Source organism: Xenopus laevis, chromosome 4S (assembly GCF_017654675.1).
Source record: "Xenopus laevis strain J_2021 chromosome 4S, Xenopus_laevis_v10.1, whole genome shotgun sequence".
Lineage (NCBI taxonomy): Eukaryota > Metazoa > Chordata > Amphibia > Anura > Pipidae > Xenopus > Xenopus laevis.
Genome location: NC_054378.1, coordinates 34,947,894 through 34,967,970, shown reverse-complemented (window position 1 = coordinate 34,967,970; position 20,077 = coordinate 34,947,894).

The window sequence follows — 20,077 nt, the reverse complement described above, 5'->3', positions numbered from 1 at the left end:
ACCAGTCAATCCCATTTAACTACCCAATGACCATTAAAAAAGGTGGAGTTTACTACCTCCTCTCCCCTTTATGCCATTCTGCTCTACATGGTCTATGGGTCACTGGACTGCAGTCTTTGTTTGGCACAGCATTATAAAAATGTGAATAATACACCTTGCTTATAAATTGGTGCCATTTTTAATTTAAAGATACAAGTCTTTAACAGACAAAAATATATAATAAGTACTGCTCTGAGAATCCCAGGGTTTAAATCATGTTTTCTAACATATGGCTTTTGTTAGAGACATCCATATAATGAACGTAGTTTTTTTTATACGATATATATATAAAAAAGAAATGTAATATGCAGTCTTAAGCTATTGGCAAATGCATGTTGATGTGCTTTAATCATTCCACATGCTGGAGCCTGTTCTCACATACACTTACATTGTTTGAAACATATATATACATTATTTTAAATAAGTCAAGTGTAAGCAATTAGCGGCACTAATTTTTAAGCACTGTGCAGCCCCACTCACTTTCTACCAATGAGCCAGGCATACAGTGTAACTTGGTATCCATTATCAATCTATTAAAGGCTTTAGAAGCACAGGAATTGTGAATTGGGCCTTACGTAATGCTTTCAAAACCTGTGCATTAGGAGAATGGCTTGCAATTTAGCAATAAAAACCAGGAAACAGAATTAAGCATTTAATGTATATTGCCATATTTCTAAGAAGTCATTTATATTTACATTGGTTTTATCCTTTCCTCCAGGCTTTAAATATCATGAGCATAGAGACAATACAAACATTAATTTTCATGAGTATATCTTTACCATTTCAAGGCACTCAAGAAAATGATTGTGGGTAGAAAAGTCCATCATAACAGATACTGTAAGCACTAAGCAGGCACTTCAGCATTGTCTCCCATTCTTGACAAGCCAACAAACAGTCTAGATTGAAATGCAGGTAGCTCCTGTCTGCTACATTGCCTATATACTGAAAACAATCACACATGGAACATTGCAGGTGCTTGAAAGCATAGCAATTGCACTTAAAAATTAAATGTTTTATATAGAATGCATACTATATAAGCAATTAACTACACAGAAACTCTTTGTAAAACACAATACACAATGGAGTATAAGTTAAGGTGGCCATAGACAGCAGATATAAGCTTCTGATTCAAGCCCTTTAGACCAATTTGGCATCTTATATTACTGTATATGGGGCCCTTGGGCAGACCCACCAACCGATATTGGGCAGACGTAGATTGGACAGGCAGTGGCATAATTAGCTGATGCTGGGTTGGGCCTGCATCAGCACCTAGACCCCCAAAGAGCCCCTCACCCAAACGTGCAGGCACTGCACACAGTGCTGAAAAATTCCCCCACCCTGCCACCCACTAAATGCTTATCGTGGCTCTGGCAGGCTCCAATGGGGTGTGGGCCCAATGTGGGCAGGCCTGGTTTTCCCATCGGATCAAGATAAGCAGGAAATTGATCTAAAGAGTTTGTGAAGTCAACAGAAGGGATATTTATGCAGGAAATTGTTATCTGAAATATTGTCATGCTGCAAGGATGGGAAGTAGAATGTGTCTACATTTGCACATATTGTCAGAATCACACTTTCCAGACAGACAGATCTACACATTGGCAACAATACTCTGACAATGGTAAAGAAATAATATAATATATTTATAATAGTGCAGTGCACAAGACATACCGTACTAAAGGAGTTCATGTTAAGGCCCAAGATCCTATGGAAATATTCCAACAATAGGGCCTTTCTGTTAGCAATGAAAGGCTTGGTTTGTGGCAAAATTGCACCTTTCACCATCATTGATTTTTTTCGATAGAACAGCAGCAAAATTTCACAGTAAAAATCATGCAAGAAAATCGAAGGAAAAAAAACACCAAGAAAAATACATTGTGTGATAAAAAATGCAAAAAAATGGCTTCAACCTATTTTGTGAAAAAAAAGCCAGACAAAAACGTCTATTGACAATGCATATTACATGAAAAAAAAACACTCATTAACTATAATGAATTTTGTGCAAAAAAACCCATGAAAAATTGTGTATCGACTTCAATGAATATTGCTTGGAAAAAAAAATTAGAAAAACACAACCATTGACAGAATTTTTCATGTGAAAAAGTCCATTGACTTCAATGAGTTTTGGGTAAAAAAAAAACCTTCGACTTCAATGTTATGCACAAAAAAGCCCATGATTTCAATGTATTTTGCTAATTTTATTTCATCATTTGCAAATTTTCCCACGTTTCCCACGTTTCACAAATTGTTTTGCAAAGTGAAATAGGACACTTTCACTCATCAGTCCTATCTGTCTATTGACCCCACTATAAATCCAGGGTTGTGGGGTTGACACAGATTTGTGCTAGGACTTTTTACCCCTAAAATCTGGATCCAAACTGTGAGTTGCTGATAGCCCTTCACTCCTACTTACAAAGTTTTTTTTTCTTTTAACTCCTAAAGGAGCACTATAAAAAATAAAAGAAAGCTTGTGGACCTATTGTTGTACCACAAACAGTACCTGTATACTGTATAATCTGTTATATATATCTTGTATCTGTGAGTGATGCTAAATATTATCTCGTCTCCCATTCTAGGAATTCTGATCTAGACATGTTGAACTACCCTATATATAGCTAACAACTTTGCATTTGTGCAAACAAAGTGAGAAAGTGTCTTTTTATAACTTTCTACAGCTGTAATGACTCCTGGTCGTAAACCACTCTGTTAACTTTTATATGAATTCTGCCCACCTACTTTATCTACCAATTCTTTGCAGAAATATTTCATTAGGGATCTGTGTTCAGCGAGAGCAAGTCATAAAGATAAGAATACAGATTGCATTACGGTTGATCACTTTACCCTTAGAAATGTCTTTCACCACTACAAGTAAAGATGCTGACATTAACCAAAAATTAAGGGGGGAAGGAAAAAATGTTGATTTGTGGGCTCTAAAGGCGTCAGACTGAAAAAGTGAGATATAAGAAGAACCATAAATGAATCAGTTCTATGCTCAATAAGGGAAACAAAATCATCATTGCACAATCCCCGTTACGAAATTTGTTTCAAGGTGTCTCTGTCATTTGTAACTCGATTTGGCAGATTGTACAATGCGCCATTTGCACAACACTGATATGATTAAATTCTGCGTTGTTACTTAGGGCATTCGTGATTTTTATGTTTGCAGTATTTAATTACTTAGTTTGAGTACAATACACAGACAAATAAAATAGACAAGGCTGGGATAACAGAAATACCTATGATTAAGCACCAGAGGGTGTGAAACGCGTAGGGTGAATCATACGGGGTCAGTATGTTTATATCTTTTATTATTGATTGAATAAAAACTTGTATTTTTACTTTTTACATCAGGAAATTTTTTGGTGCATTGGTATTAGGATGATGCTTTGGAAACTGAAGCAAGTCCCAGATAGACAGCTGCCTTAATTTAGACTGGCAATTTGGACCCCCCAAGCTCAATATTATTCTTTGGGATAACAAATTGCTCATTCTCAGGACATCTGAATTTCTTGGCACTCACTCAAAGCATGTTTGGGAATCAGCATACCGACTGCCAGAGCTGTAGCAAAACAAGATATTATTTTTGTTTAAAGGTCCATTAAACGGTTACCATTTTTTTCTTTGCATTCATGTAATAAAAACATTAATAACTCAGTTTATAATATTACTATTGCATTGTTTTATTGCAGTTTTAGGGTAATAGCACACTGGTAAATTATGGCTCCATGGGGAGTCAAAATGTCCCTTGCCTCCTTCCCACTGGATAAAATGCAAAACACAAGTACTGAACCGGCATATGTTTCTCCACCAACGATTTGCATTTTAGTCTGTGGTAGGGAAACAAAGGATGTTTTATCACCCATAGTAGCAAAGATTTATCACAGGCAACAAAATGTCCCATGTACACTTACCCTTAAGCTGGCCATAGACGCAAAGATCCGATCGTACGAATCCAGGATTCGTACGATTTTTAAACCGTGTGTGGAGAGTCCCGACATTTTTCGTCCGGCGGAGATTAGTCGTTTGGTCGATCGGACAGGTTAGAAAATTTCTGTCGGCTGCCGATAATATCTCTGCATGTATTGCCGATCGTACGATTTTCAGTGGGAGACTGTCACTAGCTTTGTCGGACATAGATATCGTACGATTGCTGTCTTGCAGAACATTGGCTGATCTGTTCTTTAACTAATTTATTTGATCGGAATGGTTAGTGGCAGGTCGGGAGATGAGGAAGTCCATTCGTACAATGATTTGTACGATCGGATCTTTGCATCTATGGCCAGCTTTAGAGTCACTAAGGGGCATATTTAAGAATCTAATTTCTGAGTTGTGTGAGGGTTTTTCTACCTCGTATAAACTTGAATTTTGAATGTTTGCGTGTTAATGGAAAAATCAAATATAAAAAACTTGCATGAAAAATGACGGAGGAAAAAACTCTAATGATCATGTCGCAAAAAAACTCTAATTGATTGAATTTATGTCCCGAAAACTCAGTCAAATCGAGTTTAAAAAGCTCATTCTTATACTAATATTTTTGATTTTTTTTTCTTATTAACTCACAATTCTTATAACTGGAATGTGTGAGTTCGAGTGCAAAAAAAATTTGAATTGTGGTAAAAAAAAAAAAATCTAATTTTTGATAACTCTGCCCCTTAAAGTTGGCCAGACACTGGTATCTACCCATATGCTGGACAAACTCATACCAAACGAGAGGCCATACAAGGTATGAGCTGACAGCTAAAATGGTCAGAATAGTAGAAAGTGAAGAAGACCTGTGGCTCATCTTCATTTCCTCATCTTCCAATGCAATGCACTACACTGACACAATTCATTAGCAGATTATATTTTCAAACATGTCCAGTCAATGAACTGAGTGATATCCATGATACAAAGAAAAAGTTTAGAATCCTCAGTACAACATGCAAGTTCTTCAGCGTGTGTATGACCATGCTGAATAATGACCAAGATTCCATTATTCACTGGCCACAGTCTTATTTCCTCCCTTAGTTCACTTGTGATATTAAAACACCCTGATAAGAAGCCAGCAAGGTGCTAGGCCTAGTAACCCAGGGAGATGGTCTGATGCCAAAGGATGCCTATACAGAAAGATTACTGGCACAACAAATCAAGGGAAGAGACCCCTTCTAATTTATTACATAAACTGCAATGTTGTGATCGTGGGGGATTGTTTCACCTACAAAAGAGCAGAATTTTCAACTTGAAGCAGAGCACATGGTTCTACACTGCTATAGTGGTGAGAATGTGGAATGCCCTAACAGAATATATGGATGGTATATTGTCTTAATGCTCTTAAAAGGGGTTTGGATGTCTTTCCAGACAAAATATTAAAGGCTATAGTTAGTTTGTGTACATGAGTTTGTAGCAGTGTGTGTGTGTATGTTGACGTTAGGAAGACTAGGAGTGTCCACCTGCCACTGTACATCGATGCCTCTAATGTGGAGATCGTCAAAAGCACCAAATTCCTTGATGTCCACCTGACGGAGAACCTCACCTGGTCCCACAACACCAGCTACTTAGCCAAGAAAGCCCAACGGCCCCTCTACTTCCTGCGCAAGCTGAGGAAATCCCATCTCCCACCATCCATACTCAAAACCTTCTACAGTGGGACTATCAAGAGCATCCTGAGCAGCTGTATCACTGTCTGGGCTGGGAACTGCACTGTCATGAAGTGCAAGACCCTACAGAGGATAGTGAAGACAGGTGTCTCTCTTCCATCCATCACGGACATTTACACCACTCGCTGCATCCGTAAAGCCACCAGCATTGTGGCTGATCCAACACACCCTTCACACTCACTGTTCACACTCCTGCCATCTGGAAAAAGGTACCCAAGCATTAAGGCCCTCACTACCAGACTGTGTAACAGTTTCTTCCCCCAAGCCATAAGACTCCTGAATACTCAGGGACCGGAAAGATCTCTCTCACAAACACACTCCATCTGACCTTACTATATACCACAACCTTACACAGCCACTGTATGCCATTGTATGAATAAATAGACATTGGATACAATTGTTCTCTATGAGCACATACACCCATCATGTCTGACGTTTAGCATTATTTACATAACATATTACATCTGCTGAGTGTGCACTGTCCTGTCCCTGAACTATGCTGTCCTGTCTTGCAGGAGTAGCATATTTTTGCACTTGCACTTTTTGTCTGTTGTCTGGTACATCTATGTTGTGTGTAGCACCATGGTCCTAGAGGAACATTGTTTTGTTTCACTGTGTACTGTACATACGTATATAGATGAAATGCCAATAAACTCACTCTTGACTTGTATGTTGGTGTATTTAATTGTAGAAAAAGGTGAAAAGTCAACAAGGTTTTTAGGGGCATCTCATTGTTGCAGATGAACTTGGACAGTTGTCTTGCAACTCAACTCAATTAACTATACAATTAATTACAGGCACGCCTGCTGTACCAAGCGATGGAGGCAGCCTTTAAAGTAAGGAGTGAAGACAAATGTATATATTATATCTCAAATTCTGTTATGCTGTAGAAACACTGAATGCATTAAAGTACTCAACAAAGTCAAGGGAGTTGTTTTTCCATAAAGAAGTGTTATGGAACAAAGGGTCAAGCTCTGTATTGAGTAGATGGAAAACACATAAGGAAAGGCTGAATATTAAGAGAAGAGCCGTAAGTGATGCTCCAACTACTATGGTTAAACAAATATTAAAAATGACTGGAACAGTCGAAAGGCTACCCCAAGAAGTTTAGAGTTCATAATTTTATTCTAAACAAACGGGAATAGCACAACAGTTAGTTCTTAAATGCCGTCACTTTATTTTACCATACTGGATAGTATGTATATGTTGAATTGGATGATATCTGTATACTTGTTGCCACGATGAATGTTGTAATCAAATTTATGTCTACTTCTGTTATTTTTGTTTGTTTTTAGATACACAGCAGGGTTCATTTAGTTACAGGATAAAAATGTGCAAAACCATCAGTCAGTTAAAAATTAAAGCACTTTTAAGATATTTGACAAACACCTTCACAACTAAACTGGTAGTGGTCAAGAACCATGCATGAATTGCAGTATGCGGGCTGTTATTCCTATGTGGTTCTTAGATCTTTTTATGGGTGAATGAACTTGCCAAAATGTAAGCACTTTCTGTAGGATTTGGATTCTACTAAATCTTTGAGAGAGCCAAATCCTAATAAAACCATGTGACATTAAAGCATTGTCAATCGGAATATTTTGACAGTATTTTGACCTGATAATGCAATATTGCTTTGGATTTGGTTCAAATTTACATATGCTAATTAGAAATTGAATTCTGGATTATGCTGATTATGCTGAATATTTTGTGGAGAATTCGATATTGAACTATAACCAGAATTGACCAAGTCAGAGGATCCTTACGTTGTACCATTCTGAATCTTTAAAGATAGAAGTATGTACCAAATCCGTCATTTTTGAATTTGACTGCATACTGCATTCTTCACAATACATTGTCAGAATAAATAATAGAATTTGAGTCCTTAGATTGTAAGGTCTACAGGACAGGGACTTCTTAGCACTTAATCTTTAATGTAACTGTGTTTTGTATTTATTTGTATTTATTATTGTAATGTAATGACTGCTGTTTGTTTTATTAATGTTGGTGTATGTTGGTAATGTGTATGTTGGTAATGTTGGTGTAAAGCCTAAAAACAAATATGGGTAGAAATGTAGTATTTATATAATAAACTTACTGTACCAGCCTAGTGTTTCAGAATCTCCAGTGTTTGCGACATGCACATATGAGGTCTGGGCAACTAATGAGAAGCTAAGCTTAGGGTTGTTGCAAATAATCAAGCAGAAAATGAGGTTCACATGCCATACAAACTGATACTACAGGGCAAATTATTGAATTTCTATACAAATTGCATAGGTTTTGGAGCTGCCATGAGATCTGTAATGAGAAGCTGAATCAGCCTTGTATTGTAGTGCCAGCAGCACAGAGCATGTGCAGTGAATCAGCAGAAAAGAAGATGGGGAGCTACTGGGGCATATTTGGAGGGACAGATCTTATTTGCTTAAGGGCTGTGGTTGTCGTGGATTGGTAAAGAATGTCAAAATAGTTCTTGAATTTATTGTTCTGCTGTAAAGTGTTGCATACTGTTGCGCTGCAAAAATATTGAAAAGATATATAAAGAACATACCTACATAACATTGTTTCCTTTGGTTGTTTAGCAGACATTAAAGGGGCGTTGTCATGATTTTTATGGTGCCAGTATCTTATACTTGTGCTTTTTACAATAAGGTCTAATTAAATAATACTATTTTGTATGATTTAGGGGAACTGCCACTTAGAAATAAAGAGTTGTATAATAAGATTCCTTTTCAAATTAAACTCAAAACCCCAAATTCAATTAAAACACCCATACCTGTTATCGGGGCAAATAAAAATCTCAACTGTAAATAATATATTGCATGCCCCACCTATTTTACAAGCATAGAGGTGGGGAAGGCAATTTTATTTGCTTTCCATTTTGCAATTCCTAGAAGTCACTGCAGGCCTTACATTCCCTTTCTTTCCTCACAGTCTATAATTGTACAGCATGTGCATGGACATGTGCATCAGTTTCCCATTCCCACTCTAGTGCATAAACAAGATTTTGGTATAATGCAAAGCTTGCTTAAAGGACCAGTAACATCAAAAAATGTAATTGTTTTAAAGTAATAAAAATATAATGCAATGTTGCCCTGCACTAGTAAAACGGGTGTGTTTGCTTCAGAAACACTACTATTGTTTATATAAATAAGCTGCTGTGTAGCAATGGGGGCAGCCATTCAATGAAGAAAAGCCTCAGGTTACAGCAGATAACAGATAAGCTTTGTAGAACATAATGGTGTTATCTGTTATCCACCATTTAACCTGTGCCATATAGTCCTTTTTAAATTCCCGCCATTGCTGCTTAGCAGCTTGTTTATACGAACTATCGTAGTGTTTCTGAAGCAAACAGTTTTACAAGTTCAGGGTAACACTACATGAAATTTTCTTTACTTTGAAACACTTTAATTTTTCGGTGTTACTGTAAATTTAATAACAGTGTTCACTAAATGGCACCTCCCTGCTCTGTGATTGTGTAATTCCAAGGGGTATATTTATCAAAGAGTGAAGTTAGAGGTCCCGACAGTCCTCTATAGTGAAATTCCGCCACTCTCCATTCATTTCTATGGGATTTAAATAAATAAAAAAAAAGTGAAAGTTCATCCTTTAATAAATACGCCTTTCAAAATCCCATAGAAATGAATGGAGAGTGTGACTGAATTTCACTCTAGAGAACTTCACTCTTTGATAAATATACCCCCAAGAGTGAAGGATTTAAATAATTTATATAGTTTATTTAATGTGTATTTTGCTTGACAAACACATAGAAAAGAATTTGGATTTATTTCAGCAAATTTTGCCCTGATTAGAAATGTGGTACAACTACCAGTAATTTTAATTTTAGCAGAAATGGGGATGTAATGTCATAATGAAAACCAAATTAAACAGAAACAAGACTGATGTTTACATATATTAAACACACATATGTTACATATTTTGAATGCCACATTTTTTTGTCTGAAAGACTACAAATGATACAAAAAACGAGTCTAAAAAAATGAATAGGATAACTATAGGTTTCTTCTGTTACATTAAAATTGAAAAGAGTTGTTTGAAAGTGTAATGTTTGCTACACAATGGGGTAAACACCATAATGATTAAAATATAGAAATTGCAAATGCCACAGGCCTGCAGTAACTTTGGTCCCCTGGTTCCAGTGCTAAAACTTTGTAGTTCTTTTGTGCACATCAGAGCACATCAAGGAAGACATATGAAAATTGAGGCTCGCTATATGAAATAACCATGAAGTGCTATTCCTGAGATATTCATCACACAAAAGAAAATCGGAAAAATTAGGATTTTTACAACGTGCTGGTTGAAGTCAGGCTCCAGGCCGGAGAGCAGTAATGAAACATTTATAATTTCTCACTGTATGCTTCAGTGGCTGCTCTGATGCTTTATTATACCATAAATGTGCATTCAAGGTCAAAGATGCTTTGGTGTTAGTGGGAATTGAGGTGCCCATGTAAGACAAGATTTCAGGAATGTACAATACATCCAAGAACCAGAGGTCAAACAGATACTTTCTCTTTCGTCTTTATGCCTTCTTTTTACAAGCAGCCTTTTCCATTCATGCTCTAGTCTACAGCAACGACGTCTGTTTGTGCCTCTATGTGTGTGTTAAAAGGACACTATTATTAACCACTGTGCAGCCAGATAGGGGTCTTGCCAGAACTGCTATTGATTCATGCTGAAGAAAAAGAAAGAATCCAGCAAATAAAAAAATCGCCTCTTTCATGCCTCGTTCAAAACAGCGGTCTTCTTTCTCCAATATTTGGACCTTGCTATCTTCAAAGGAGTGTCCCTTGTCTTTTAGGTGTAGAAAGACAGCTGAGTCTTGCCCCGTAGAGTTCACCCTCCTATACTGAGCCATACGCTTGGTGAGCAGTTGTTTTGTCTCCCCAATGTATAGATCTGTGCATTCCTCCCTACACTGGACTCCATATGCCACATTGTTTGTTTTTCTTTAGGGGTTGGATCCTTTGGGTGTACCAGTTTTTGTCTCAGTGTGTTGCTAGGTTTGAAAAACACAGGCACGTGGTGTTTGTTAAAAATCCTCCTGAATTTCTCAGACACTCCAGCTACATATGGGATGACTATGTTTCGCCTACTATGTGTCTCCGGGCGGTTATTTCTATTGGTGTTCCTGTTTCAAAGCTCCTCTAAGATGTTTTTGCTCTTTGTCTTTGGACTCTGTATCAGTTGCCACACATTCTGCACTGGGGTGCAGAGTTCTAATGACACCCAGTTTGTGTTCCAGCGGATGGTGGGAATCAAACAACAGATGGTGTAAATGATCTGTTTGTCTTTAATTTGAATGACTATTTTATATATATATATATATATATATATATATATGTAACACTAATTTGGTTACTGTCTCTTTAAATCACCACTTACCCTTGGCAATCCAGGGGCCCTGAGTCCCTTTTGCATTGAAAAGTACTGGGAACTGGGAATTACAGCGCAGTGCCTCCACCTAGTGAACACTGAGGAAGACACCTCAGGGGGTTACACTAGGAATAATAAAATACACAGTTTGCAATTTGAACCAATATAAACTTTATATAAACAAAAGTAAACACTTGGGCAACTAATACACTCTGCACTCCTACACTGGGGACACGTGGGACACTCCCTAAACCACTATTAGGTGCTTAACTGTTGCTTCACACAGTCCTTGGTAGATATCACAGTCCTTGGTAGATATCACAGTCCCAATCCTCCTGAAGGGGTTAATAATCACACAGTTCAAATGATTTGTCCCTTCCCCAGAGCTCTTACTCCCCAGGTAGCGCTACCTTATTCCCCAAAAGTACCTCTCCCTTTTGAATGTTGGCAGCAGCTCTCTTGTAGCAGGTAAAGGGTTAAAAGCTGTCTTCAGTATGGGGCCCCACGCTTGTATCCGTGCCAGTATCCTCCCTTGGGTGGCTCACTCACCGGGGTGCTCTCAGAGGAATTCACACTGGAGATCACACACAGCTCTGCAGCAGAATCAGTCTCACTAGTGGCACCTTTCTCCTTCTGAGTTTGCAGCAACTTGGCAGGGGACAGGCTGGGCTCAATCTCCCCAGATTCAGCAGCTTCTTCTCTGCACCTCACAATCTTACAGCTACTCACGCTGGCTCTCTCAGCTCTCTTCCTGGGAGACCCTGTGCTTTTGGCTCCAAAGTCAGGCACACCCTTTCTCCCCAGGATGCACTGGGGTTCCCAGCCAATCGGGTCACTATCCAGCATGCAACTGGGCTGGATGATGTCACTGGAAGACAAACAGGGGAAGGATTCTTCCTGTCCCCTACATTCTCCCCTTGGACAAACCAGCAACGACCTCGCTTGCCGTATGCCCTGGCATGCCTGAACAGTAAAACAATCAATAATGTTGGTGTCACTACTGTTACCTGAGACCCTAACATTTGCCCTACATGAAGACCTGCGCTTACCCAGACCCAGTCCTTTAGATCTATCGGGGGTATCAGAGGTTTCAGGGACCACCTTCAGGCCAATAGGGTTCTCCACAGTAGTCTTCTCTCGACTCAACACCTTATCCTCTTCAAGGGAGTCACTCTCACAGATGGAAGGCTCATAATAAGACTTCTGTACTGTAACATTTTTGTAAGTCTTACAATTCCGGGCCTGATGACCCATCACTTGGCACTTGTAACATCTTCCAAAGAAACTTCTACGCCTGCGGCGTACTTTACACAGTGCAGATTGGGTTTCACCTTCATCAGGAACTGGACAGTTTGGCTGGATGTGGCCAAGCTTGCCACACCGGTAACACTTAGGAATTTTCTTAGCCTCAGCTGGGGGTGGTCTGGCTCTCTCTGACAGTTGAGCTTTTAACTCCTCCAACTCTTTGCGAAGCTTCTTGTTTTCCTCCAACAGTTTAGCATCAGCAGGGGATTTCTCTGTATGCCCTGAAGTGGGACTTCGTCTGACCCTCACATAGGCATCCGCCTCCTCTCGCCGCACTCTCTCCATCAGAGCAATGTACCCAGGGGGTAACTTATCCTGGTAGTGTGCTCTAATTGTCATGGCAACAGGGTCACTATTCAGGGTCCCTCTCTTCAATTGGCGAATTCTCAGAGGATCCATTTCACCGTCTGTAATTGCACCACGGCTCACTAGCAGTCTCAGGCCTTGTTCTAGCCGCACAAGATAAACAGACAAATCTTCCTTCTCTTTTTGAAAGGTAGAGTGGAAGCGATGAAGCATCTCTGTAGCACTCTCTACAGGGCCAAACGTCACCTCCAGGACTTCAATCAGATCACCTGAAGTAGCATCAGGGTGGCCAACCATATAGGATTTAACAACATCCACGGCAGGACTGCGGAGACTCTCAAGGATCTTCCTTCTCATAGTCGTCTCGGGGCCAGTCCAATCTCTCACGGACACAACAGTGGAGTCTCTCCAGCTCTCAAAGGACTCTTCACCAGTAGGTACAGGATCTGTGCCGGAAAACACTTTAAGTCTCTTAAAATTACCATTCCAGGCCAGCTGTGTTAGTTGGTCAGTCAGTTGTCCCAGCGCGCTCACAATCTCTGGGGTATCCAGCCGGCCACCAGAGCTATGCCGACTCCCCTTGGAGACCACGCTCTCACAGGATGGACATCTCTTTACTTGACTCTTCCCAGCTGGTGAATCAAACAATGTCTTGTCCCGCAACACACTTTCCTGTGCCTTCACAGCATACTGAGTAGTAAGGGCATCACCCTGGGAAGTTAACTCATCTGCATCATCAGACATATCAGGCAGAACAATCTTCCAGGGCCCTTCACTTTCAGCATCAATATCAGGGGGAACCCGGTCACGATCTATCTCTTTAGGGCTTTCTATAAGAACATTTAGTAGGACCCCAGCAGAATCTCTCCGTGACGCAGCCACTCTTGGGCGGTAAAAAGTCTGTTCCCCATCGAGAATTTGGTAAATAAATTCTTCTTTCACTCTGGGCACCATAGGCCCTACAGCGGCAACCTTTCGAGGGTTAAGTCCCAATGCAGTACACCACTGGCGAACAGTTTGTGGAGTTTCAAATGAAGACATATTTTCATCAAACATATCCAGCTTCCCAGTCGACATCTCAGCAGTGCCTCCAAAATGTAACACTAATTTGGTTACTGTCTCTTTAAATCACCACTTACCCTTGGCAATCCAGGGGCCCTGAGTCCCTTTTGCATTGAAAAGTACTGGGAACTGGGAATTACAGCGCAGTGCCTCCACCTAGTGAACACTGAGGAAGACACCTCAGGGGGTTACACTAGGAATAATAAAATACACAGTTTGCAATTTGAACCAATATAAACTTTATATAAACAAAAGTAAACACTTGGGCAACTAATACACTCTGCACTCCTACACTGGGGACACGTGGGACACTCCCTAAACCACTATTAGGTGCTTAACTGTTGCTTCACACAGTCCTTGGTAGATATCACAGTCCTTGGTAGATATCACAGTCCCAATCCTCCTGAAGGGGTTAATAATCACACAGTTCAAATGATTTGTCCCTTCCCCAGAGCTCTTACTCCCCAGGTAGCGCTACCTTATTCCCCAAAAGTACCTCTCCCTTTTGAATGTTGGCAGCAGCTCTCTTGTAGCAGGTAAAGGGTTAAAAGCTGTCTTCAGTATGGGGCCCCACGCTTGTATCCGTGCCAGTATCCTCCCTTGGGTGGCTCACTCACCGGGGTGCTCTCAGAGGAATTCACACTGGAGATCACACACAGCTCTGCAGCAGAATCAGTCTCACTAGTGGCACCTTTCTCCTTCTGAGTTTGCAGCAACTTGGCAGGGGACAGGCTGGGCTCAATCTCCCCAGATTCAGCAGCTTCTTCTCTGCACCTCACAATCTTACAGCTACTCACGCTGGCTCTCTCAGCTCTCTTCCTGGGAGACCCTGTGCTTTTGGCTCCAAAGTCAGGCACACCCTTTCTCCCCAGGATGCACTGGGGTTCCCAGCCAATCGGGTCACTATCCAGCATGCAACTGGGCTGGATGATGTCACTGGAAGACAAACAGGGGAAGGATTCTTCCTGTCCCCTACATTTATATATATATATATATATATATATATATATATATATATATATATATATATATATATATATATATATATATATATATAGAAATGATATACTAATAAGCTGGTATATCATTTAAAAAAAAAACACAAAAATTAGAATAAAAAATTGCACATCATAATGTAATTAGATTTATTAGGAATTATACTTGCACCCAATAAATATGCCACCTTAAAAATTGTCTTTATGCAACGTAAAACTTTATTTCATTTGAAATTCATTGTGGTAATGTACAGAACCAAAATGAGAAAAAAGTTGTCTCTGTCCAAAGATTTATGGACCTAACTGTAATTCGAGCTCTCTGGATAACTGGTCATGTCCCATACCGGTATAAGCTTCATAGCATCCACTGTCACAACATATGATAAAGGTTAGATTTATTAAAATGTAAATTCTTTCCACAAGTCAATAAAAATTAACAATTAAAGCAATTGGGTTTTTCTGATTTTTTTCTAAGCAGTCAAGAAAAAAAATAAGGTGATCGTGAAAGAAAACTTGATTGAATATATTCAAGATTTTTTTCTGTGATCATGTTTCTACATAAAAGCTTTGCCCTCATATTACTTCATATTAACCCTACTTATAATTAAGCAATAATCTCCAATTAAACCATACATACAGTAAGTTATATACTGCTAGTTTCAATCTTTCAATCCTGCTCCATACATACCAGCTTATAGAGTAGCTATAGATATATCTACTTGCTAGTTTTTTTTTTAATCAATGTTTGCACAAATCGCCTGCAATTGTTTGCCTGTCTCTACATCCAGCTCAGTGTTCCTTCACAGTGTGCTTGGCTTCTCTGCAGTGATAAAGTCACTACTTGCCGTAGTCTATCTGTCACTGTTTCACTAAGTACAAATACGCTGATAGGCAACATCAGTCAACAGCAACAAGTTCAGTTCTAGAGAGTAGGTTAGCTGCTATTTGTTGACTCAGAGCAGCCGTTTAATCATCTATAATACCTTTGTGTATTTGATTCTAGAGCAGACAAGTAAGGCACTAAACAAATATTTGTCTTAATTCTAATTTTACAGTTGGTTTGGACTTATAGAGAGAGAGAGAGAGAGAGAGAGAGAGAGAGAGAGAGAGAGAGAGAGAGATTTAGCATGATTTGTACCTTAATGTGCTGGAGGGAGTCCAGGACATCGGCGGTCCATAATGTCGACGAAGGGGTCCAGGGGGGTCTAATAGGCTAGTGCTAGAAAGCAATTGCACTCTCTGCACTGGAAGAGCTGAATTTCTGGTTTGAAAACCATCTGTTCGTTGATGCGGTCCCGCTATCCGACCGCCCGTAAAGCCACCGTTAGAATTTGATCATTGGGCCCTAGGGCCCACAATCGGATCAGCCCGATATTGCCCACCTCAAGGTGTGCATATTGGGGAGAGATCCGCTCGTTTGGCGACTTCGCCAAATGAGCAGATCTCTCCGTGTATGCCCACCTTAACAATAGATGAAGAAATCAAACAGCTCGAAGCAGTAAACATGTAGGCACATTTTATCACTCGAAAACATGTAGGGGCACATTTACTTCGACTATTCGACCATTTGATAGTCGAAGTACTGTCTCTTTAATAAAAACTTCGACCACCTACTTCGCCACCTAAAACCTACTGATCATTTTTCCTTCGCTCGTACGAACGAAGAAAATGCGGTAAATCCTTTGACTTCGATATTCGAAGTCGAAGGATTTTACTTTGGGGTGAGTCTTATCTCCGTGGTTGTGTGGGATACATCATAAAGGTGGCCGTACATGTTAAAATTATGATCTTTGGTCATAGGAAAGGTCACTCTCTATTGTTTTCACTACAAACATTAAGAGCTAAATTGCTAGATATGCAGGTAGAAACAATATAATTTTACCTCTATCTAACGATTCATCAGTAACCCTATGTTTGGGCTTCTTCAGAGATGCCCGATAAAATTTGCCTTCTATTCTGATGAGAAAACCAAAATCCAAGGCTGTTTTGGCGATATCTGATAGATGTAGATAGATAGATAGATATCTGATAGAGTACATCTGTTATCTTTAGGTAATGGTGGTGGCTTGATGTTTAGAAATAATAGATAACTGATGAATAAGGGAAAGCATGGGGTTTAAGGTGGACATAGATGTTACAGTTATGGTCACAGAAAAGATTGTTCCTTTTCAATGCAAATGTGTAGAGCTCAATTGTCAGATATACAGGTAGAAACTAGTGATGGGCGAATTTGCGCGATTCGCCACCAGCGAATAAATTTGCGAAACGCCCACGAAAATTCGCCGGCGTCAAAATGTTTTTTCCGGAAAAATGGCGCTGTTTCGCAAATTTTTCGACGTTTCGCGAATTTCGCGTGAAATTTGTGAATTTTTCTGCGAAGCAAAATGGCGCTAATTAGCCCATCACTAGTAGAAACAATAGAATTTCACCTGTATCTGACAATTCAGCACTACTAGTGGTCAATGTTCAGGTGCCTTCAAAGGCGCCCTATCAAAATTTTTCCAGCCAGCCCTGTTGACAAGCCGATTGATATGCCAGTCTTCTGCTGATATTAGTCGACTAGTTTTCCACCATACATGCAATGAATATCATACAAAATAAATTATTATTGCGTCTCTGGCCACCTTTACATTGCATTGATAACTAAATACCAGGAATGTGCATATAAAAGAATTAATGATACAGTGGAAAAAACATAGACAAGACCTCAGATTTATTGGTTCTAGGTAGCTAAATATGCATGAGCTTATTTACAAAGGCCAAAGAGTAATACATTTTATATAAACTATTATAAACCTGAAAGGCTGTAAGTTTATATCACGACTTTCTCATCACCAAGCAAGTAATATGGTATGGAGGCTGATAAGAATGATTAACATGTGTTCCCTTTCAAGGGTAGCATACATGTAGATACAATATAAATAACCAAGAATTGATGAAAAATGAAAAAATGAAAATATTGCCAACCCTCACACCTAAATTCTGAAAAAATACCTAATCTCCTTCTGATTTATTAGTTGAGTAAAACCTTTTGGAGGAAACTGAATAATTGCGTGAATCTGTTCCTTGTCCTGCAAAAAATTTGTGAAACGCATTGAGGTCAGTGGCCGTCAACATTTTTTTTACTGACAAATTTTTCTGTGAGCAGCAATTTTTTTCTCACTCCAAATGCATTAATGTTTAATGGGTGTTTTTCTTGTGGTGACTTTTTCAACTTGGCAACTTTTTTGTCTTTGACTTTTTTGTCTCAGCGACTTTTCTTATGGCGACAATTTTGTCTTGGCGACTTTTTTTGTTAAGGCAAATTTTCTTGCAGCTGATTTTTGCCACAGTTTTGAGAAAAAAATTGCTCATCAGTATAATTGAATAAAAATGTTAATGTATACAGTATGCCCATAATAAAGGGCACCCCGTGTCTGAGAAAATTTATTGTCCGAGCATTTTTCTTGAGGATGTAGCCATGAACAGATATAATAAAGGTATGAAATATACACCTCCAAGAGAAGGCTGTTGCCTGTGTATAGCTGCAGTTCCTGTTTAACAATGCCTACAATGGAGTTATAATTAGCACAGGATATTCAGAAAATTACTTGTACGTTTTGTGTTACATTTGAGAAGTCATCATCTTTTTGCCATGTGAGTTTTATGAAAATTGTATATTATATATGTATATGAGGCTACTTGCCTTCTTTTAAAAATAAAAACCCTAAGAGACCACAAGACCTCAGTTTTTACCTTGTGAAGTAAATATTTCAATCACACCTCATCTTACTGTTTATAGTTTTATGCTTGCTATAGTGAGAATCCAGTGCTGCAAATAAGAAATAAATCCCAAACTTGTTCGTAACTGACTATTTGATAGGATTAAGAATCATGCTAATATATCAACCTTTAGGTGTGGCACATTATACCCCCTTTTAGAGCTGCTCTTATGTAATACATTGACCCACTGGCAAATTGTCATTGGCAATTATTGTCTCCACTAAGAAAAATATACCTAATAAGATAAGGTCCTTAGAAACAGCTAAACTGTAACTATCATACTTATTAGGAACAATATGTACGGCAGGCATGGACCACTGCTTCCATTTAGAGCAAGACCTAAATGAAGCCCCAGGAAATTACTTTCAGATGTTGGCAATTCAACATTCTTCCAGTACCCGGTATAATCTAGTTTTTCCACAGGAAATATTCTAACTAGGCCAAAGCAAGTACACAAGTTCCCTATATTAATTAGTAGCCATTATGAGGTGTCTGAATATACATTAAAAGTAGCTTTTAGCTATGTACAAAGCATTAAGTGAAAAAACGCAAATGGATAAAGTTAAAAAAAAGGACTGGTATAAAATTCCTTCATTCTATTTGCCTCAAACACTTCCCTTTCACACCTCCTGCCCTTGTGCTTTCCATGACAGACAGGATTTACTTGCAGCAAGAAATTATGGGAAATTCCGGGGAGAAAATCACAAGAATAGAGGCAATGTCGTTTTTGTGCAAATCCCCATAGTAATGTGTACACCACATTTCATTTTGTAGGCTATTTCTTTATAAAGCCAGGAATTTTTTTTTTTTTGGAGTTTTGATTTTGTTGTTTTTTTTTCTCAGCAGTTGTATATTCTTTTTATTATTCAGTGGCTCAATGAAGAAACATTTACTATATATATTTAGACACTCCACTAAACCTTTTATCTTCAGTGAGAGAAAAAGAGAGAGAGAGAGAAAGCTGATTGATTTTGAAGTTAAATGTTGGCATCTGCTGTTATTCAAAAGCAGGACCTTGGATACACTTAGTCGCCATGATTTCAGCTCTGCCACCAGTGTGCTGGAAATGAAGACAAGCTGTTGTCAAATGAGAAATGCAAAATAGCCAATCTGTTTGTCTGTTTAATGTAACTGGGAACATAAGCTGCTAAAAACGCTACCATTCTGCACTGTCAGATGGGAGACACTCTTCTACAAACGAAAGCCTAATGACCCATTTTACTCCGGCACTGTGGATTTCCTCCTAATGGTATTTTCCATATGCACTTCAACATTCTTTTATCAACAACTGCAAATGGTACTATTTTTCTCTCGAACACAGCCGTGTAATCTATGTGTTACTTTTTCTTTTCTTTTTTTTCTCTTTGGCACCATGAAGGAATGCTGATGTTCAAGGAGTCTTGAAGCAGCGAGCATATTGCTCAAGCATCTGATTCTCATCTCTTCCTCACACCTGTCATTTTACAATATTAAAGGAGGTGGAAAAATCCAGTCATTAAACATGATAGATATGTTTTTAATAAGAAAGTGTTGTGCCTCACCAGGCAGATAAATAGAGAGACTTAAGTTACCTTCAGAGCTTCGAGT